The sequence below is a fragment of the Chinchilla lanigera genome, unplaced genomic scaffold (genome assembly GCF_000276665.1).
Source record: "Chinchilla lanigera isolate Chin_1 unplaced genomic scaffold, ChiLan1.0 scaffold00001, whole genome shotgun sequence".
NCBI classification, from domain to species: domain Eukaryota; kingdom Metazoa; phylum Chordata; class Mammalia; order Rodentia; family Chinchillidae; genus Chinchilla; species Chinchilla lanigera.
In genome coordinates this window covers 56,272,547-56,296,175 of record NW_004955402.1, presented here as the reverse complement: position 1 = coordinate 56,296,175, position 23,629 = coordinate 56,272,547, and the positions used below count along the sequence as shown (strand labels likewise).

General features: G+C 38.1%; 1 protein-coding gene across 5 annotated transcripts in view; it reads left to right on the top strand.

Annotated features, from left to right (window-relative positions):
• Nucleotides 1-23,629, top strand: part of Neto1 (neuropilin (NRP) and tolloid (TLL)-like 1) — a 113,969-nt gene that overhangs the window by 79,930 nt on the left and 10,410 nt on the right. The window lies entirely within an intron of this gene.

Sequence of the window (23,629 nt, the reverse complement as noted above, 5' to 3'; positions counted from 1 at the left end):
CCAAGCACGTGGAACTGATGCAGCAGCTTCTGATGAAATTCAAGTTTAAAATAAAAAAAAAAAAACCTGCATAAAAGTATTTGGTAGTTTTACTTTAATAAGCTTCTCTTACAGTCCCATTCATTTCAAATAATTTACGACTAAAGTCATGATTAGAGAAAGAAAAAATTTTAAGAGAGTGAATAGAAAGTTTCAAGAAATATCTAAATTGGCACAATAAATGATACTCAAATTTATTTACCAAGTGCAATACTGACAGAAAACTATATTCTAACAGAGAGCAATGAGTCATGATAATAGATATAGTTGCAATATTCTTCAGAAACCTTGAATATTTATGTTTTATACATTTATGCAAATGAAGAAGAATTCTGAGAAATTCACCTTTAAGGAATAGGCACTCTATTTCAAAATCATATAGTTTTTTTAAATAGAAAAGATAATATTTTTGGAATTTCAAGGATTATTTTTATTAGCAGTAGCATAAAGGCCAATACGTTTTTAAAATTTACAAATGTTACATGTATTAGGCAGCTTTGTATAACAAATAAATAATTGTGGCTTTAAGTTCCCCTCCTATAACTCAGTGGGGAATTCCAAGGCACCAGAAGTTGTCAATGTCACTCAGTGTTACTAAATTTCATATCATCTTCCAGGGTGTTAAATCTTTCTCATCCTAGATTTACACAACATGTCAGTATTCACATCTTCTTTGCAGTGGTTGATTTAAATGTTACAGAGTTTGCATCTCTATTTCGGTTAAGGTATTTGGGGAAAAAAAGGATGCTCATCATTTTCTTGCTACAATATGAAGAAATTCAAGCTACAGAATAACATTTTTTTGGTGTCTCATGGCTGGTTCTTTTGCCAGATTCAGTTAATTGTGTCTTTGGTGAGGAGATTTGGTATGTTGCATTTCTAAATTTATATATATATATAATCCCATAATTTATTTAATATTCTGGTTTTTTTTGGTACCGGCAATCAAACTCATGACCTTGTGCTTACCTGGCAGGAGCTGTGCTGCTGAGCAATATCCCTGGCCCTTTACTTGATATTCTTATGGGCTTTTGAGCATACCATATTGAAAGCTAATTTTGTCTAATTTCAATGACAAAATTACAGAATCTAATGTTTTAAATGATATAATAAAGACTTTTAAAGATACTATGAAAATCTTTCATTTTTATCGTAATTGCACTGTAAAAATATAATTGAGATAATTTTAAAATATATTGTTGTATTTCACAAATTAACTATATGATAATATAGGAAAACCCTGGCTTAGGATTTCTGAAATCTTTTTTTTTTGTTTTTTCTGGTACGAGGAATTGAACTCATGACCTTGTGCTTGCCAGGCAGGTGCTGTGCTGCTGAACTAAATCCCCAGTCCCTGGCTTAGGATTTCTAAGCCTTTATTTTACTCAATCTCAATGTGAGCCATTGCTTGCATTATAACTGACCAAAAATATATATTAATCTATATTAAGTAAAATAGTCATCATGTGAGGTCTTGGGCTTATGAAAAGCCACACTGGTCAAAAGAAAAAGGGCCTATTTTTTTCTGGGTTTTAATGGGAGAAATAACTGGGAGAGGCTGGCATAGATGTAGAACCATCTGGAAGCATGAGAATTGCCAAAGAGAAGTGTCAACCTTACAGTTTTCTGTTGTTACTGCTCAAAATGTGATAACTACCTTAATCTGGGTGATACGAGTTAATGTCTCAAAAGTATGATCAATGTTCAAAAATTGTAGGAAAGCTTCTGAGTGCAGTTTATGAGGAAACGTTCGGTCACATGCTCTGTGAGCAAGAAAAACTGAGTGGTTGCCTTTAAAAGATCCAGATCATGGGTAGCGCTTCAGCCTGAAAGTGTGGTGTCATCTGGCAAGATTGGTGCAGGGGCAACGTCTGTGTTTGATGGCAGGTAGAAAAGCCAACTTCTAAGTTCTCTTTTAACATTAGAATGAGTTAATAAATTCTGCAATCTTCAGACAGCTTCAGAGATAAGTGGCAAGTTGTATCATACAGTGTGTACATCATAGGTTTACTCAAGGTAAAAGTTCAAATGTGAATACCTGTGACAGGTGTTATAACTAGAAACCATTCAAGTGGACAGATTTATCAATTAGCCATCCAAAAACACAGGGTCTGCTTCCTATACAGGAAGAGGGCGCACCTAACCCTTATATTCCTGCATGGTAGAAAACTGATCACTGCCTTTGGTACGTATCACAAAACAGTCTATATATATACACACACACATACACACACACACATATATAATTCATATGTTGAAAACCTAATCACAATCATGTAGTTGTTAGAGGTGGGATTGCAAGGTGATTCCTGGGGACCCCCCATAAATGGGATAAGTACCCTAATAAAAGAGTTCCAACATTGCTTTGCCTCTTCTTCTATACTGTGAAGACACAGTGAGAAGGTTCCATCTGTGAACTAGGAAACAAGCACCAACCAGACACTGAATCTACCAGTGAATGTCTTGATCTTGGACTTCTTATCCTCCAGAACTGTGAGAAATAAGTTTCTGTTGTTTATAAGCCACCCAGTTTATGGTGTTTTGTGATTGCATCCTAAACAGGTTAAGATTTTTCCAGTTATTTTTTGTGATGGTGTTTTGTTTTTTTTCTTCACTGGCTAGAACTGTGCAAAGTTCTGCCTTTACATATATATATACCACAGTTGAAGTCATCATATAAGGGACTATGTGGGTATAGACTGTCTCTAGTTACTGAAATTAAGGTATTCCAAATAAGAGATAAAAAAATTTCAAAATAACAAAGGACAGATTTCCACTTGGAAATAGCTTTTCAGAATTACTGAGTCCTTCGGTTCCCGGTACCAGAGAAAAACCAAAAAACCAAAAAAAAAAAAAAAAAAAAAAAAACCAGAATTGCTGAGTCCTTAAAGAGGAAGTTGGAGAACAAGGAAGTCTCAAGTTCCTCAGATGCATTGTTTTACTCAGTATCAGTGGCTGAGACAGGACTTTGTATTACATTTTTAATGCTTTAGATGCTGACTGTGGTTGTTGATGATGATGACAGTGTGGGACAAAATATCCAGCACCCAAAGCTAAGGAAAGAAATGTTTATTTAGCTCACAGTTTGTGCGGGTTTCAGTTCATATTCAGCTGACTCCAAGGCAGGGTGGCAGGGCACAGGGGCAACAGTTTAAGGTGGCAGAGGACAGCAGGAGCAGCAAGAGCAAAAGGGGGCAATAAGCCTCTTTTCCTGCCTTATATTGTAAGCAGGCTATCCACTCTAAGGTGGGTGTAGCTCTCACACCCTTCTCTTGCACAGGCTCAGGATGTTTACAGAGAGAGGACCCTCTCCGCCTGCTGAGTCACTTTGTTAAACTTCTAAACTTCTCAAGTTGATACAATGAACAGCATCCTAGAGCAGTAAGGGCATGTCCTCTATACCCCAGGATGTAAAACTGCTAAGTTACTTAGTTAAGGTTCTCAAATTGACACAATATATCAACCATTACAATAAGCTATAAAGAGAAGAGGCTTGTTTTGGCCCTTCCTTCTGGAGGTGCAAGGTCTGGAGCCTTATGAGGTAGCCGGCTTCAGCAAAGGCAGGAAGGCTTCACATGCAAGAGAGAGTGCTCACATGTGGCTTTGGTTATGCCTCCTCTGATAAAGCCACAAGGGTTCAACCATGGGATTCCACCCTGATGCCTTTATCACTTTTCAAGGGTTCCATGCCTAAAAACCACATTCATGTTAAACTTCTATTTTGTACTTTACAATGGGGATTAAATTCCAATATCAGTCTTCAGAGACAAACTGTATTCAGCTCATAATAACAGGTGTACAATTTTTATGCCTATGTATGCATTTATGTATAATAAAATATATAGCATAGGTAATATGTGATAAGTAAAATGTTCTTATCTCCTCAAAATCTATATATTTTCCCATCCTTCTCCTTTCCCCCATCCCAGCTGCCCTTTCCTTTTGAGCAGTTTCTTTCATTTTCACAAAATCTATTTTACCTTTAAAAAAAAATGTATATTTATATATATGTACACACACACACACAAGATAACTAAGATGATTGTATTACTAATTTCTGTTCATTTCAAGGAACAGTTAGTGCTTATATTGTTCGATCAGTTTTACATGCATGTCAGAACAAATACTTTGAAGATAACAATATGCAATATAATAACTATTGTTAATTTCCTATCATCTTGTTTTGAATTTATGTATCATTTTTATTTTTTCCTCCTTAAAAAAAAAAAAAAAAAAAACTACATCTGTACATTGAGGCCCTCACCTCCAAGGTGATGGTATGTGGAGGTGGGGACTTTCTGAGGTGATATTTGGTGGGGTCAAGTCCCTCATAGATAAGATTAGTAACCTTATAAGAAAAGGCTGGGGTTGGAGGGGAAGGTGGTTTCTATGAAGACCGTGGCCCTCACAAGACACTCTGTCTGCTAGGGACTGAATTTGGATCCCAGGCTTCCGACCTGGGAAATAAAATACCTGTTGATTATAAGTTACTTGGTTTATGATATTTTGCTATAGCAACCTAGCTGGACCAAAATAGAATGTACTCAGCAGTGTAATAACATCAGTTAAATATTTTTATGTTAGTACCTAAGACTTTTTTTTCAGTAGTCAGAAGAGAGTTTAGAAATCATCCGTTTCAATCCCTCATATTTTAAGAACTCAAACAGAAAAAGCAAAGGTTCAAGGAAGTTAATTGAGTTTCCCTGATCTCTTTCAATCTCATACTTAATTTGTTAATAGAACTGAGGCAAGAATAGTAATCTGATTCCCAGTCTCATGAAGCCTCTTGTGTATAACGGGCATTTGCCACAGTTCTGTGACAGAGCTCCCAGTTTTCTGAAGAGAAGTCAGATGGAATTGATGATGAAAAATAGGGAACAGTTAGAACAGTTAAGGTCCTACGCCAGCGTTGTTTTCAGTACTTACAAACAGAATGTTGTTTCTTCATTCCTTCTTACTGCATATTCGGTCCACAACCTAATTCCACGTTATCCTCATGAGAATTTCCTAGGCTTGAGACCATTCTAACAACAGCATTGAAGTGAGGGACTTCTTTTCTAAGACATACTAATCTGAGGAATGATGAATACCGATGTGCATATAATGTCAAGTCATTGTATTTTTACTATTATACCTGGATGAACTACAGGAAAGGGGAAGAATGGATCTCTACGGGAAAGTACAAGTTCTGACAAAAGTCCTCAGACTTCTAGCTTGTATGTGGCCATTGGAAGCAATTTATAAAATGTGTGTTAGATGACAATATTTGCAACAGAAAAAAATTGCTAATACAAGTAATGGCGAGATCATAAGGTCACTGAAAAAACACAGGGTTTATCTGCAGTCGAGGTTGAGAAATGCCGCCTCGGTAGCGCCACCTCCTGGGCGGAGTACTGCTGCTCCCCTGCCTGGCTCACACATTCCTTTGGTTTGTTCCCGTCTCATCAGAGACTGTTGTGAACTCAAGGCATCAGGCTGGATTTTACTGCTCTAAAACACTCTCAGAAGATTCACGCCCGTACCATATCCCATACAGGGGCAAGACTCAAATCTGTGTGCTTACCAAAGGGCAATCATTTACTTTGCTAGTTTGTATCCTTTTTTTTTTTTTTTTTGGTTTTTCTCCGGTACCGGGAACCGAACTCACGACCTTGCGTATGCCAGGCAGGCGCTTTTGCCGCTGAGCTAAACCCCCAAACCCTAGTTTGTATCCTTTTAAACATGCTAAATGGCACTATTTGATGCATTTAGTCCACTCTTGGAAAAACCCATGTACTGGTAATCTAGAATGGAAGAAAAAAGGTTTCACATATGAATTTTGGCCTATATTCTCCAAGGAAAGATGCTCTAGGAAATAATATTCACACTTCAGATGCGTTCTGAGATAATATTAAAATTACATTATAAGTAACTAATTCATTCAACTAATTTCATGGATCAAAAAGCAAAAAAAATGAGAGAAATTTAGATTAGAAATCTACTTATAGTTAAAAGAGAATATAACGAGATGAATATTCCATACATTGGAAAATTCTTATAAGCATCAAATAAAGTGTGCTATATTTCATTTTATTGACTCAAGATTGCTATGATATAGCTTTATGAATTTGCATATTTTTATAAATAATTTGCCTTAAACAATTATGCAGTTTTAAAAAAATATTAAATTTAGTTAAATTTTAATTCTGAGTGTAGCTATTCATGACCAACTCTTATCAAACTGTATATGTAAGATTAACTGTCCAACACAGAAAAGCAGAGACGTTAATGAAAAGTGCCTGTCCTAATAGAATCACCTGCTCCCTTTTCTGAAACTATCTTGCTCTGTGTTTAAAACATAAATTCATGCTGATGGATGTACAATGTGAGTAGTGTCTAGTCTGACTTCTGAAGTTGTTCACTTAGCTTCTCATCTGTTCTTTTTTTATTTTAAAGAGAAAAAAATGAGATAGAATTTCAAAACAAAATGATAGAAAATTAACAATGGTTGTTATATTGCATATTGTTATCTTCAAAGTAGTTACTCAGATTACGAGATATGGGCATGCAAAACTGATCAGACAATATAAGCACTAACTGTTCCTTTCAATATACTAATAGAAGCTAGTAGTACAATTATCTTAGCTATCTGTGTGTATATCTATTTATTTTTTCCCTTCATTCTTTTCTCTGTTCCCTCATCTCAGTGGTTCTTTCCTTTTGAGCAGCTTCTTTCCCTTTCACAATATCTATTATCCCTTTTGGATCTTATTTACTCTTACAGTTTTTTACACTAAGGAGACAATATGATGTTTACACATGTGAGTCCAATTTATTTCACTTATAGTCTCTAGTGGCATCCATTTACCTATAAAAACCTCGAGTTTATCTTCCATCATAGCTGAGTAGCACTCCATTGTATGAAAATACTGCATCTGCTCTTATGTACAGCTTTTGCACAATAAAATATCAATCACTCATTACTTGATTAATGAGTGACATATTTCTTTTCAAAACAGACATACAAATAAAGAGATAAAATATTCACTACCTCAAGGTTATTAGAAAACTTTTTATAATAATTTCAGAAATGGAATAATGTATTTAGTTTTAAATTAACATGATAAAAGACTGTGAAGTCTAATCTCTAGATTTATTTATAATAAAGCAAGGTAGATACAATAACATTGAGTTCTGTTTAAATTGTGTTCCATTTAAATTCTTTCTGATATGAGAAAAAGAGTCAGCCGGGCGTGGTGGTGCATGCGACTCATGTCTTGATAGAAGCCTCCTGTAATTCCCTCCTCTTGCAGTAGTAGGTAAAACAAAAAATAGCTTCAGATATCACTTAGTGTTTGTCTTATATCCTATGGCAAAATGTGTGCTGTACGTGTAAATCTGGCCCTTAATCAATTGATTGTAAATTAATTAAAGACATATGATCTTAGATGAGCCTGCTCCAATCAAGTAGTTCACTAAAGTCAGTTGAAACATCAGCCGGGGATACTGCTCACCCTATAGGAGAAAAAGCAGGCAGCCACGTGTGACCTGCTTGCCTGTGAGAAAGGCAGCCTCTAGGAATTCAGACATCCCTAGCCTGAAGACTGAGCAGGTAATGAAGACCTCAATCACATGACTCTGAGCAATTGAATTCTGACTGCAAGCTAAAAATCCACAAAGCCAGTGTGGTGGCGCATGCCTGTAATCCCATCACTCCAGAGGTTGAGGCAGGAGGACCCTTGGGAGTTGGAGACCAGCCTGGGCTACAAAGTGAGCTCAATCCCAGCCTGAACTGCATAGCAAACACCCTGTCTCAAAAAGACAAAAAAAATAAGAATAAAAATAAAAATCCAGAAAGAGGAATTGCAGCACAAGGTTAAGAAACACAGCTGCATCCAATACCTCAACAGCACCTGGTGCCGAAGATCAAGTGCCCTGGCCCTGACCCACAGACATCGCATGGAAATAAAGGGGTGAGATTTTAAAATTATAAATTTGTGGTACTTTGTCATAGAGCAGTGGAAAACTACTGCAGATCTTAGAACTGAAAATGAGGTGCTGCTCTAACAATGAGATCAGGCAGTAAGCAGTAGTTTAAGGAAACTGGAGGAGCAAGAGAGCCAGCAGCCTAGATCACCTGGGACAGGCAGGGACTAGAAGCCTGGACTTGGGTGGGGGGCTGCCTGTGAGAGCTTAAAGAGCGCAGAACATGTCATTAGAAACTGTAAGGCCCACATCTTTGGAAACAGCGGAAAGTTCAGCAGAACGGTGTCTGACAGCCACGTGGCAAGCAGAGCTCCGGCACCTCAGGCTGCGCAGCTCAGGAAACCACCCAGCTCAGCGTGGAGGGGTCAGCTGGCTCCTTCTTGATGCTTAAAGTAACCTGTGGGAGGGGAGAAATAAATCAAAGGAAGAAAAATTAAAGAAAGAAAGGCATCAGGACAGGGCAGTTTGAAAACCCCCAGGTGGAAGAAGATGTCACAAGTCAGAAATGATTGCTGAATGTGTGACTTGAAGAAAAGACCGTATCTGTGATGGACAAGCTCTGCTGGGATAGCAGAAGTATCACAGGACAGAGCAGTTAGTAACAAAGCAACATATTTAAGATGTTAAGGTGTAACCTGGGCCTCCAGAAGGATGAAGGGCTGTGACCTTCAGCATCTCAGCAGGGCCCCAGGCTAAAGGACCATTTTAAAGGGATTAGGAGGGTGACTTTACTCTGAAGGAGCAAAACCCCACCGAATCTCAGGAAAGGCCTACAAGCTTCTTGGGAAAATGATTTCAGCAGAGATACTGTCCAATTGGACTGAAAAGGGCAGAGAGAGAACCCAATGCAAATAAAAGTTGTCAGCATCCCTGATATCTAATGACATGAAGTAATCTGAAGAACTTGCACATCTGCAAGTATATGTTGCTTTTCATGAGAAAAGATGACTGAGCAGAACTCAAGCCACAGAGATTTTTCCTGGACTCTGAAACATAACCAAAGCAATCGGAGTGTAGCCGGTATATTTCAAAGGCATGATGGCTTCATCACTCGTGTTTCCTGCCATTCTTCCGTTCTTGAACCCGAATCCTGACGTGCACTTGCACTGTGGATGGGGACGGCTGTGGCAGAGAGCTTGTCTGTGGTTTCATGAGCCATCAGAAGGACAGAAGTGAGACGTGGGCTGGCTCTACAGAGCCCTCAGAGTCACACGCATCTGCTTCATCTACACCAGATCATTCCAGTGATGAGATTTGGGGCTTTGTACTGATGAGTTTTAAGAGAAATTTTGGACTTAGAGTGGATTTATCCTGTTACATTCCTCTTCTGAATATGTTTGCAGCAGTGAGTGAAGGAAAGCACCAGTAGCCAGAAGACCGTGACAGTTTTGTTGACCCTAGTATTTTTTCTCTTGGTTGTAAAAACAAAACAAAACAAAACAAAGCAACCACCTTATATGTAGTCCTATCCTCATGTACAAAAAACTAGTTGTGAAAGTAACAGGGTCCCACTCCATCGTCATGTTCCATCATGTGGCAAAGGTAAGTATTAAGGTAGTTAAGGTCGCTAGGTTGCTAATATGCTGACTTTAAATAATCAAAAGGAGAGCTGCCCCAGGTGGCCTGGTCCAATCAAATGGTCTGGTGTAAAAGCAGTTCTAAAAGTGAGGCTTAGCAGAAGTTAGGGAGATTGTACACTGTAGCAAATATCCCAGCAGGGAATAGAGGACCAAACTGCCTTATGATGTGGAGGACTGCGTGGCAGGGAGCGGCAGGTCACGCTTATGACTTGAGAATGTCCTTCAGGTGTCAGCCAGCCAGAAAGCAGGAGCTTCAGTCTCACAGCCACAAAGTATGGAGTTCTTCCAGCAACCTGGATGAGCTTCAGGGTGGCCCTCATGCTTGGATGAAAGCCCAACTCAAATTGACTTCTTGACTTTAGTCCTGTGAGGTTGTGAGAACTCACCTGAGTCCTACCCAGACTTCTGAGATGCGTACATGTGGGATAATAAACGGCTGTTGCTTTAAATTGGTAAATTTGTGGTAATCTGTGACTCAGTATGTAAACTAACATGTATTCCTATTATGATGTGGGGTCGTTAATGATTTAAATATCAAATTTTAAAGTGTAATTATTAGCGTATTACTGTTTCTAAATGTGGTGGTTAAGGAGGTGTGCCAGCATATAATTGTATGAAAACAAGAAAATATCACCACTGCAACATCAGTTTGACTCTAACAGTTGAGTGACTATTCCTAGTTTCTTAGGCTAATCACCTTAGCCACATCACCTCTTATTGCAGCATTTCTTCCACTCCTGCTTTTATTCCTTCAGTACATGATCAGGCATCTGGGAGTCAATGCATGGAGTTAATTAGCATGGTCACTTCTCCTGAGGTGGTGCCCTATGACACTCATCCAAATTCAGCTTCAGTGTGTGACTTCAGAGACTGTTCACATGTATCGGGTAATCTTTTCTGCTCTCCTATCACACACTTCCTCATACCTTAGTAAATTTACCAGTAAAAGTTTGTATTCTACAAAACCAAATTCTTGTACAATTTTTTCCTCAAGCATTTGTCTCAGTTGGATCTTTTATGACTACAATTTTAGTGTTCAGTTTTATAATCTTTTTCTTTCTAAAATACAGTGTAGCTTTTCATCTGTCTCTTGTTTAAAAAATCAGCATGGTGTCTTAGTACAAAATCCTAATTTTGTAGTAACTAATATAAAAAACCTGTTGTATTATTTCAATAGACTATATTTGATAGATCCTAAAGAAAAAAACTACAGATTGTAATTCAAATGTTAATGTGCAGGAGTACCATGTTCAGTAACATTCTGTGAATGCAGAGCAAACAGGCTGAAAATAATCTGCTGAAGTTTATCTTTTCCAAGTACATTCAGATGGAAAGTGCAGATGACTTTGCATACTTTCTTGGCTATTAAATAAATTAAGACAGTTTCAAAGTTAGAGTTCTTTAAACAATCAAAGGTTAGAGAAAGAAAAGCTGTAACCTTCTTGTTTAATATTCACATCAATAATTCTTGTTTGAGAATAATATTTTCTCACTGGAAAAGGTGATGTTAAATATAATATCAAATTATAGTAATTACTAGAGTCAAAATGCATTGTAGTCATTCAGTATTTTACCAAGTAAAGAAAATTTATATACCAGAGAAAGGAATGCTACCAATTTAATGTAAAGTATAAATTAACATCTTGTGCTGGAGATCTCAGTACCTCCTATCATAAAGATTAAGTATACTTATTAATGTAGGAAGTACTTCTGTATATCACACAGCAACATAAATACCAGATGGCATAGATATAAATATCAACATTACAAAAATTATACTGGGAAAATTACACAATGTATATCATATTTTGGCAAGTCTTCTGAGAGTAGACATAAAACACAAGACATGTAAAAGAAAATATTGCTTTATTTCAAGCATGTAAATTTTAAAATATGTATTAATATAAAAATTACTGTAGTCAAAGTAAATAGTAAAAAATCAACTGAAGGATATTACACCACAGACAATAAAAGATAAGGCTTATATAATGCAATAATTAAAAGATAAGTATTCTTTTGGAAAATGAGGGAAAGAGAATAAATAATTTATAAATGAAGTATAAATAACCTATCATATATGAAAAAACCTACAAATAGTAGTAAACAAACAGGTATAAATGGCACTCCATTTTCTTGTCTATCATATTTTTGGGGGTAAGGTACAAAGAATCAAACTCTGGACCTCGCACTTGCCAGGCAGGTGCCTCACTACTGAGCTATGTCCCCGGCCCCCTGTCTGTCATATTTTAAAACAATAATAAAATACCACCATTTATCACCCCAAACACATACAACTGTTGATTTAATTCATAACACAGTCTTATGGGCAAGCCTTCTTTTCTGCAGTGTCCTTAGAACACTAGATGGACTATCACTTGGTATGACTGACTATGTCCTTCAATTCCTTTAACACATTAAAAGGTAGAAAGAAGTAGAAATGTTAGTCTTGGCCCATATTACAGTATGTCATATATGAGCACTCACAGTGTCTTAGTTGAAAACTGTAGCTGTCCCACATCTCTTATCTCATCCCTTTCTATTTCTGTTCCCATGTGGTCCACATTGCTGTGTGGTACAGCCACATCCATCTCTGCAGAAGTCTGGTGCATCAACAGTCTGATTACTTGAGCAATGAGATACTCGGTGTATTGGGTGGGTGTATTAGTTTCATATTGCTGCTATAACAAAGTAATTTGCATTGAGTTGCTTCAAACAACACAGTGTATTATCTAATCTTTCTGGAGGTCAGAAGCTGTGTGGGTTAATGTTCACTGTGAGCTTGACTGGATTAAGACTCCTGCAGAGGGGCTTGAACTACGAGGTCACTAATCTTCTCAGTGGCTTAACCCACATCAGTAACGTGATACCCACAATAATCACAACCACTAAGGGGAGGTTAGGCTTGGCTCACAGTTTTGGAGAACTCAGTTATCACTGGCTGCTCCAAGGTGAGAACATCCTGGAGGAAGTGCATGGTGATAAACGTGCTTAACTCATGGAGCTGGAATGCATTAATATTCAACACTAATGTTAAACATTTTCTAGGCAGAATCTCAAATCGGCCATTTGAAAAAACTGTTTTGTTTTAAAATTATGCAATAGGATGATAAAATGTGTAAAAGCACATTTCAGTGTTGGTCTCTTACTTATACATAACGCCTAGTTTTTATTCTTCAATTACTTTTCTAGAAAAAGGGAGAAGAATTATAGGACAGGCGAAATTTTTAAATATATATGTGTGGAACTGCACAGAAGGTTAACAAAAGATGGCTAACATTGAATCTATTAGCAGCATAGTGACAGGCTGGAACTCTGACCCTTAACATTCTGTTTTCAAATGCAGTGAAGCTATTGAGCAAAGGAAAAATGCTATAAACTTGTTTCATCTGTCAGGAGACAAGTCTCCCTCCCTCTCTCTTTCCTTTTATCTTTCCTTCCTTCCTTCCCTTGCTTCCCTCCTTCTTTTTTCCTTCTCTCTCTTCCTTCCTTCCTTTGTTCCTTCCTTCCTTTCTTCCTTTTCATTTTTATAAACTTTTGTTTTATTCTAGTTGACCATAAGGCAAATAATGGTCAAATATTTTAATATATAAATGTATTATTGATGAATTTTTATTACTGATTTGGTCATTCAACTCAAATTATTGAAAATGTTTTATGTGTTTGCATAATAGTTTAATAAAGCACTTAAACTTAAAATCAGTTCTATCAAGTAAATTTTAGACAGGTTAGCTTAATTTAAATAATTCTGGATTTTGTGTGTATTCATTGAATAACTTAGAGAATACTGTAGAACTTTCCTTGAACATTTTAGAACAACAGTGCCTTTACATTAGAAGTGTTGGTCTACAAGGGATCCCATGCAATTATATACAGCAGAGGTCTTGCTACTTTTGGTTGGATCCTTGAAGAAGACATAATTGATCTCTCTGACTCGGTCTTTACAGCCTCTGCAGTTTACACATGTCACTGAAAATAGAGCGTGTTTGCTGTAATGAGACAGAAAATTATTGTCTTACTACCTCTTGAATTAGCATAATCACAAACTTGAGGTTAAGTTGTCTGTTAATACTTGGCAGTAATCTTTACTTGCTTTTCCCTTTTTGCAATTTGACAAGTTCAATAGTACACCAAATATTGTAGCTTTAATGTGTCTAAATGTTAATACTGCAGACATGCATAAATCAGACTTGAAAACAAACCCTGGATCACATGTCCAGGGTTTAATAATAATCAGAGTGCAGACAAGAAGCAATTCCCCATCCTTCTTATTGCAATTGTATTGTTTAATTGCACACAATGAATAAATCATTGTGCAGCTGACTCATGGCAGATATAATAACATAAAAATTGTAATAATTTTTAGAATGAAAAATAGTTATGATGTGGCTCACACTACATGAGAGGAAATAAATTGTCTTTGTCTCTGGAACATAATTTTCATGTGAAGATATGTTTCTCTTTCTTAAATATAGTATCTCCTAAAATAGTGGGAGTGTGCAATTTTAGCACAGGATTGCAAAAGAATCCAATAATTGTATGTGAGATTAAACTCGTTTGTAAACACAACTTTTATATTAAAAAATAGATTAAGATATATGTACTTGTTAATACTGACTATTTTGACCAATAACTTACTCTTATTCACATCAGAACAGAGAGTCTTAGAACCAGATATTGATTTTACAAAAGCAAATATGAAGATGATAAAGGACATGAAAAGAAGACACACAAATCTATTTCTGACCTCAAAATTGCTCAGCAAGTTTTAAATGAAAAATCATTTTTCCTCATTACATAGCTAATGGCCGTCTTCAGTTTGAAATGTGACGGCAGGCAAAACTTTCTATTTACTATTGAGAAACCCCCAACAAATTGAAAAACCCCAAATATTTGCCTTGGGGGCAGTGCTGAGACTGCATATGTATGATGGTTTATAGGTAGATGTCCCTGCAAAGGCTCATGTGCCCACAGGTGGGACTTGGGCTCCTGACAACCATCAGTGGGTTCACGCACTGATGAGTCTACAACTGACCCGCTGTTGGGGGGTGAGATCTGGTCAGAAGAGATGGGTCCCTGAGAGCAAGGTCTGAAGGGTTTGTCTCCTCCCCATGCCCTCTTTACGCTCTCCTCCTCTTCCTGTGTGCCGTGCTGCCCTGCCTGGGGCCAGCTGGCTGAGGACTCAAACTTTTACAACTCTTAGATAAAATGAACCTCTCCTCCAATTTCCTGGTATTGGGTATTATGCTCCAGTGAGAATGAAAAAAAAAATATGTGTACTCATATATCTGTAATTAGAATACCACAACTAAAAATGACAGTCAGCAGTGAACCATACATTTTTTCATCCACTTCTGCAATTTTTAAACATTGGTAATTAATTATTTATGATTTCTATCTCTGATCCTTCTTTTCTTCCGTCAACTTCATTAAGAAAAGTTTGAAATTCCTGGGAAATTAAAACCATTGCCACTAAGATATGCCTGTAGTGAGAAGATAATGAGTCATATCCATTGTGCTGCTTGAAGAAATTTTGCCATATACAGAGCTGCCCCTGAGCATTTATTAAGCATCGACAGTGGTAGGTGTTGCTCCCTTACATTCTCACATGAGGAGGCAGACACGGGAGGTAAGATAAATACAGCAGGCATCTCAAGGTAGGAACTACTGTGGGAAGAGCCACCGTGCAGTCACGGGTGGGGAAGGCAGAGCTGGGGTGCACGGGGAGTGAATTTTGACCCCCAAGTGCAAGAGGATCTAGTGCGGGCTGTGGGTTTGCGGAGCTCTCAGAATGGAATTGTCTGTGTAGCAAGGGATATAGAGTGTTTGAAATTTAATGTAACTTATGAGGAAGTACTGGGGAATTGTTGATGGGGTAACCAATGGACAGATTCTCTGTGGCAGCCGTCCCAGTGGACTGAATAGACTCTTTCATGCACGCTGCTGTAGCTCAGTGGTAGCAGTGAGGACTGTGACGAGGACTTGGAGTTGAGCCAAGTGATGCCAGGGTGATGTCCGATCTGCATGAGGGTTAGAGGGCCTAAAGGACTTGGACAGCCTGAACTGTTAGCCTGAATGGCTATGGGATTGTCATGTCTTGAATTAATGCCAGAAAGGTGTGTGGGGGGGAGAACGAAGGTGAGTGGAGTTGAGTTACAAGGATTTTAGTAGCTTTCTATGATCGCTTTCAGCCATGTTTCACAGTGGTGGTGATTAGAGTTCCAGGTGGGGATGTTAAGTAGTAATTTGAATGCTCAGGGCAAATCTTGGTCTTCGATGTATGTCCTGGGAGGTGGAAGAGGGGGCTCTGAGTCCACCTGAGTCACTCATGACAAAGATGTAGAGGGAGAAGAGAAACTTGCCACACAGGAAATGGCCACAGTTTTCAGTAGATACTAACATAGTGGCCAGAAGGCAGACATCACCCCACCCACCTCAATTAATCAAAGCATTTTAGTTTTGAGTGTGCTAGATTTTGCTATGGAGTATGAGTTACTTAACTCAGACATGTGTCACCATTCCATATCTATAACAAATGCAGAGCTTTGCTTTCATGTCTCCACCAAAGAGAGCAATGGAGTAGGCTGCAGTATCCCATTCCCTGCTCCAGAACATCTTGAATATCAGAACATTTTAGTAAATTATGATCTTCAAAGCTGATATGAGTTGAATCCAAGAAATAAATCAGGGAGCTCCACATGTACACCGGGCTATCCCCTCATTCTCCTGCGTCTCCACACCCTTCAGCAAACATTTCAATTAGGATTAGAGGTTGAGGACATGGTGAAGAATTTTTGTAATGGTAGAATGGCCAAAGGAGTGCATGTGGCTGTGTGCGTGTGAGTGCGTATGTATGTGCATGCATGTATGAGCAGGTATTCATGTATGAATGAGTGTGTGTCGCTGTGCCTTCACAGGCAGAGAGAGAGCTGCATGAACGTTAGACAAAACTCAGATTAAAGAAGTTAAAAGCTATATATGTGCACCCATGTTTATAGCAGCACAGTTTGTAACAGCTAAATCTTGGAAACAGCCCAAATGTCCATCAACTGAGGAACAGATGAAAAAGATGTGGTATTTTTATATAATGCAGTATTACTCAGCTATAAAGAAAGATAAGCTAGAGGCTTTCATAGGTAAAGGAATGCAACTAGAGACCATACTCATAAGTGAAATAAATCAGATTTACATATATAAACATCGTATTTCCTCCCTACTATAAGAACATGAAAAAGTAAAGAAAATCTGAAAAGTACAATAGATATTATGAAAGGGAAAAGAAACTGCTCAAATAGGAAGGAGCAACTGGAATGAAGGAGGGAGAGGAAAAAAGAAAGAGAAGAAAAAATATGTGTATGTATACACAGGATAGCTAGGATAATTGTACTACTAATATCTTTGGTTTATTGAAGGGAACTGTTAATGTGTAATTGTTTCATCAATCTTGCATGCCTATATCTGGTTATATGTGCAACCATTTTGAAGATAACATTATGTAATATAACAATCATTTTTAATATCCTATCACCTTGTTTTGAAATTCTGTGTCATTTTTATTGTTTTCTATGCTGTTTTGTCTATGTATTTGTTTTTGTATTTTGTTTTTTTCTTTTCTCTTTAAAATGAAAAACAAAATTTGTATGTATATGCAAGGATAGCTGAGATAGGTGTATTGCTGATGTCTGTGGTTTATTGAAAGGAACAGTCAATGCTTAAAATTTTCTTTCTTCTTGACCAGTTTTGCATGCTTGAATCTGGAAATCAGAAGGACTTATCTGAAAACAACAATAGGCAGTATAAGGACCATTGTTGAACTCCTACCATCTTGTATGGTGAAGCTCTGCCTCATTTCCAGTGGTTGTTTTTTTATTACTTGTTACTGTCTTTGGTTGTTTGATCAATCTTACATTCTTATGTCTGGTAGACTGAGCACCTTCACTGAAGATAGAAGTACAGATTGTAGCAATCACTATTAATTCCTATCATTTTGTTTTGAGGTCATATACCATTTTTGTTGTTTTTGTGTTGTTTTGATTTTGTTAGTTTTTTTGTTTTGTTGGTTTTTTTTTAATCTGTAAAATAAAAAAATTAGAGAGGTTAACAAAAAAAAGAAGTTAAAAGGGCCTGGCCTGATGGCCCTTGCCTGTAGTCCCAGCCTTACCGAGGTTGAGCAGCAGCTTACTAAGTTCAGTTCCAGCCTGACAATTAGTGAGACTCTGCCCTATGCTCCAGTAAAAGTTCAAAGCATACAATTTAAGGAAAGCAAGAAACAAGGGCACTGTGCGTAGAGAGCAAAAGCAGGAGCGGGTCCTGTGGGGGTCCTGGGGTCTTTGTGCTATGCACAAACTCAGATGATGTGTGAAGTCTTAGGAGAATACTGGCAAACAGCCCCTATATTCCCAAATATTCTTGATGCACGCTGATTATATCTTTGACTTTCAATTAATCTATCAATATTAGTTTTATTAATGGTAACAAATAGGTATTTGAAATATCACTGTTTGAAAGAGAAATCTGTTTTACTTTAATTTTGTTTAAACATTTATTGAAGATTGCATCATAGGTTTTGGAGTTGTTTTATAAAAAGAAAGAATTTTAACTGAATAAGCTTTAGTGATTTCAGCATTAAAGTAGCAATTACAAATTAAAAACATTGAATTACAGAACAGGTGCAGTATTTATCTACAAGAGACAAACACCGAAAAAAGATGGCGCCATCCATTACGAGATCGCTGAAAATTCCTTAATGTTTTGGGCTGTAGCTATCAGTCATTTTGTGTTCAGTCTTAACCAAATTCACATATGTTCAAAATTCTTGTTTATGTGCTGCTGTAATGTTCGTTTCTTTAAGGAAGTGGTAAAATATATGGTTTTACCAGTGTATGGCTAAACATGGTTTGTCACAGGTGCATTCCCAGTTTAATCATCTTGACTGGAGACAGAGGCTGGGACTCATCTTTGGTGTAATTGCGCCACCTTGTGGTTTTACTGGGAACATATCGTAGTTTACACAACAAGAGCGATGAAACTATCAAAAACGTTTGTTTGTTGACCATTTTAAAATATAGCAAAGTATAGTGCTATACCAAAACTAATTTAACTGACCAAAACATGTGAAAGAGGAAATTCCCTTCTTTGAATGGTATTCATTTCATGAAAAGTTTTCATTTCATGAAAAGTTCATTGATTTTTCACCAATTACAAAACTGTATTTACACATGACTTGTACGCATATGTGTCCATTTTGAAAGATTTCCAAAAAGGGCTAAATACATAATAACTAGAACAAATTCTAGATATAACCATTGCTCACATTATGGCTCTGAATTTTCTATAAAACTGTCCCAAAGTGTATTTATGCATGAGTTTTATAATAAAAGAGCATATTCTCATTGTTAGCCAGGCTTACATCTTACTAATTGCACACACTATTCTATATTTCCTTAAGAATTAGGAATTTCATCACAATAATGATTTTTGAACAATGAGGCAAAACTTCCTAAAGTTTTAAAAATTATTTTTTCATCTATTAAGTGGTAAAATTAAATTAAAATTTTATGATTTAAAATAAAATAAGCTTCCTTCCTACAGGACTTCTCAGACCCCTTTGTGAAAGGAGAGGTTGAGAGGTTGTTACAGTTTGTGTCCGCAAGTCCCCGCAAATCCTCAGGCAGTCATGTGATGGGCTTCTAGATTTGTGATTGATCCATAGTCTAATGCTGGGATTATGGGTGTGAGTGCTACACCTGCCCTTGGGGCAGATAGTTTGCATATATAAGGGAGAGAAAGAATCTGCTTGTAGCCACTCTTTCCTGTTGCTCTTGTTACTTTTGGTGTTTTCTCCTCTCCCACCATGAACTGTGGCCCTCTGCCATGTGCCACTTTGCCTTGGAGCCAACCAAGTATGGACTGAAACCTCCACAAATTGTAAGCTAAATAAACCTTTCCTTTCTTAATTTTGGGTGTCAGATATTCTGTCTCAGCAATGAGAGAAAAATAACCAAGACAAAATTTGGTACCAGGAGTGGGGTCATTGCTGTGACTATACCTGATCATGTGGTTCTGAGAGCCTTTGGAAATGGCTTGTGGGAAGTATTTGGAAAGGTTCAGAGACATCGCCTGAAAGAGTGGAGCTGGAACGCTTTCAGCTGTTCTGCATGGGAGATTCTGGTCAGAGCTCAGAAGACCAGAAGGCTGGTAGAAACCCTGCCAGTAAAGACTGGGTTTGGGAAGTTTCTACTGGGAAAAAGGACTGTATTGGTTGTTGGACTCCAGACGATGTGTGCTATGGTTTGGCAGAAAATTTGTCTGCATTTCACTTGTGTCCAGAGACTTTGTCTGAGACTGAGATTTAGGGCGGCAGACTGATTAATCTGGCAAAAGAAATTTCCAAACAGTCCAATGCTGGGGAAGTGACATGGCTATTGTTGGGGGCTTTTAGCCAGATTTATGTTGAGAATCAAGAGCAAAGGGCCCACCAAGGTGATTTAAAATGTGAGTGTGGCTAGAAAGGAAGCTCCAGTAAAGCTGTGGACTACAAAGATAAGGCTGAGGAGATCTTCATTGCTGAGAAGGAACAAGGGAATCCAAAAGGTGGCCTGAGGGCATCACAAGAAGCAGCAAGTCTCCACCCTTTTCAGCCTCAAAACTGCAAAGGTGACCGGCTTTGCTTTAAGAAAAAAACTGCAGAGCACCATGTTCTGGAATAGTGGTGGTGAAGGCCACACCAGCTTCCACAATTGTCACAGCACAGAAAATTTGTTTCTCAGAATCAGGTTCAGAGTGCCCAGCGATCCAGGCACTCGACCCCTATGGCCAAGAGAGAGGAAAGCTTGGCTACTGCTCCAGGTGGCAGCAGACCTTGGCATCATCCCCATGGCCCTGGCTTTAGGTGCATGGAGAATGCAAGAGTTCTGAGGTTAAGAAGGTTTCCACCTAGATTTCAGAAGAAGACCTGGGAGGCCAGGCAGTGTGCCCCTGAGAGGGCAGTGTGTGAAACTGTGAGTGTGAAGCAAAAGGTGTAGTGGAGACCTGAGAAGTTTGGAAAAGCCAGGAATGCAGATTGTCTGAGGAAAGTTGCAAGAATGTAGCAATGTAAGCCCAAGAGAGAAGCCCTGGAAGCTGTAACCACTGGAAGTGCCATAGGGGTGGAGTCATGCAAGCCCTTTGAAGCTCAGTGTGTCACAGATGGCTTTAGATACTGGACATGGAACTACAGGACGTAATGTTAGCCCTGCTGAATTTTGGTCTTGCTTTGATCCCAATGCTCTATATCCCCCTATTTGTACCTTTTGGAATGGTAATATTTATTTTGTGCCACTGAATGTTGAAAGTGTTTAACTTTTCATTTGTACAGGTGCTCACAGCTAAGAGTTTGCCTTACATCTCAGAGGAGAGCACCTGGGATTTGGACTTTTCAGCAATGCTGAAACTATTAGGATTTTAGCAACTCTTAGAGCTGGACTAAAATGTCTTCTGCATGAAGAGATGTGCATGAGTCTTTGGGGGGCCAGGGGTGGAATGTTATGGTTTGTGTCTGCATGGCCCCCACCCAAGTCCTCAGGCAGTCAAGTCCTCAGGCAGTCATGTGATGGGCTTCTAGATTTATGATTGATCCATAGTCCAATGCTGGGATTATGGGTGTGAGTGCTACACCTGCCCCTGGGGCAGATAGTTTGAGTATTTAAGGGAGAGAAAGAGGCTGCTTGCAGCCATTCCTCCCTTTTGCCCTTGTTGCATTTGCTGTTTTCCCCTCTCCCACCATAAACGGTTGCCCTCTGCAGTGTGCCACTTTGCCTTGGAGCCAGCCAAGTATGGACTGAATCCCTCACAAACTGTAAGCTAAGTAAACCTTTCGTTCCTTAATTTTGGATGTGAGGTAGTCCGTCTCAGCAATGCGAGAAAAGTAACCAAGACAGGGTAATGAATCACACGTCTCTTCCTCAATATATGTCTTTCGCTCCTTAGCAACCTGGATTTTGCATTTCCTAAGCATTTGTTGTGAAATACTTGGATACACACTCACTGAAGACATTGTAAGCTGGACTATTTGAATAGCAATTAAAGTACTTGTAGATAATCTCAAAACCTAGTGGATGTATTAAATTTCTGAATATTTAGAAAACTCCTATTACTATAATGATAAGACAGTATTTTTTTTTACAAGTTTCAGTTCTGTTGGAATGGTTCAATACTTTGAAATACATCCCTTTCATATTGAAATCAAATGGCCACAATGTATTCTTTTCTAAATCTTGCTTATCTTGTCTCTCCAAAATAAGACTTGTATAACTGTCTTTATAATTCGATGTTAGAAAATATGTGCATTTTGATGGTCTTATTAAACCTTTAAAGTTTAATATTAAAATTAACTATCTTGTACAATTAAACATTACTTCTATTAAGCAGGAGAAACATATACTAAAATTTGCTGTAGCCATAGTATTTACTATACCAAATTTCTATTTTTTGTTTCCTTTTTATAATTGAAGCATAATATTTAGCAGTGAGCATGGTTATTTCAGAAGTGTATACCCGCCAAGATATGGAAATAACTTAACCAGGAAAGTTTAGTTTTAATAAAACTTTCAGCATATCTTTCAACTATAGATTCTCACATAATGCCAACATGGGATCTGGGAATGACACTCATTTTATAAATTATGAGATATATCAGTTAAATCACTTTTTTGATGCTGGATATAAACCTAGAAGTCCACCTCTAGCCCTTTGTGGTTTTGTTTGTTTGTTTGTTTTGTTTTGTTTTTGAGACAAGATCTTTCTAATTTGCCCAGGCAGACCTGTAATCCTCCTGCCTCAGCCTCTTACATAGTTGGGTTTACAGACATGTAACAGTACACCCAGCTATTATTTAGCTTTTATATCATGTATTTCTCCCAACTTTGTGAGGTTTTATCTTATGTTTGGTAATTATCATGGTGCAATTTTTCTACAGCCACTAATATTTACTTACCATATACTATTTAACAGACATCCTCTCCATCATGTCCTTAGAAGTTTATCACATTTAATCCTCACTGTGATTCTGTGTGGTGGTTTATATTATTGCTCTTAGATGTAACTGAAACCAAAAATGTTTTGAGTGCCTTTGCCTAAGGTCACATACCTAAGAAGTGCTGCGCCTTTGCTTTGAAGTCAGATGTTTTCGCTCAGCATCTGCATAACAGTCCTGGACACCAGGTCGCAGTGATTCTAGAATGTCTGGATCACGTAGCTTGCACTGCTCCACACCCACCTCACACACGTGCCAGGGAAGCACCACTTCACCCTGCTGACAGTTGTGACAACCAAATATCTGATGCACAAGCAAGCTCAAGCACACAGCGGTTGGAAGCCGTGGCGCTGGGAGTTTGAGGCCAGGCAGCCCAGGCTCCTCTGCATACTGCCAGTGTTCTCCCCTGTCCAATAAAACGGCTTGTGTACAGCAACCACCAATCTTTCTGTCATGATCATACTTCCTCCCGGCCCCAGTCACAGCCTGCCCTCTGTTCTGTGGTCAGGGCATTCAGTCCCAGACAGCCATGTCTGGAGAAATACTTCTGATGATTCATATCAAGTACATATCAAGTCAATTCCTTAGCCGAAAAAGTCTGCTTTTCACTAATGTGTCCACACTGATTCATGAAACAAGACAGAACAGTGATGGAAGAATCACTCTGTAGTATCTCAATGTACACTTTCTGCATTATGTTGAGTCAAGACTAACAATCTCTTACCCATAGGGCAGTCTTCTGACTGACTAGATTCTGTTGCATTGAGTCTTAACAAATCAATTTCTAGATGCAGTGCCCCAGTATGGGCACTCGTGCACGGTGTGCTCAGGGGCTCCTGGGAATGCACTAGGTGCACTGGCTTGATGAGATCAGTATGAACTGAGATTTTACTTCTTAAATGGGAAAAATAGAGATCTGTAGTGACCCATTGCCCAGCTGTATTTTTGAGAGAAATATTCAGCAAACCATATCAAGGAAATTCAGACTCTGATATGTTTTTGATGTCTATAAGACAAACTTTATCTTTTGTTCAAC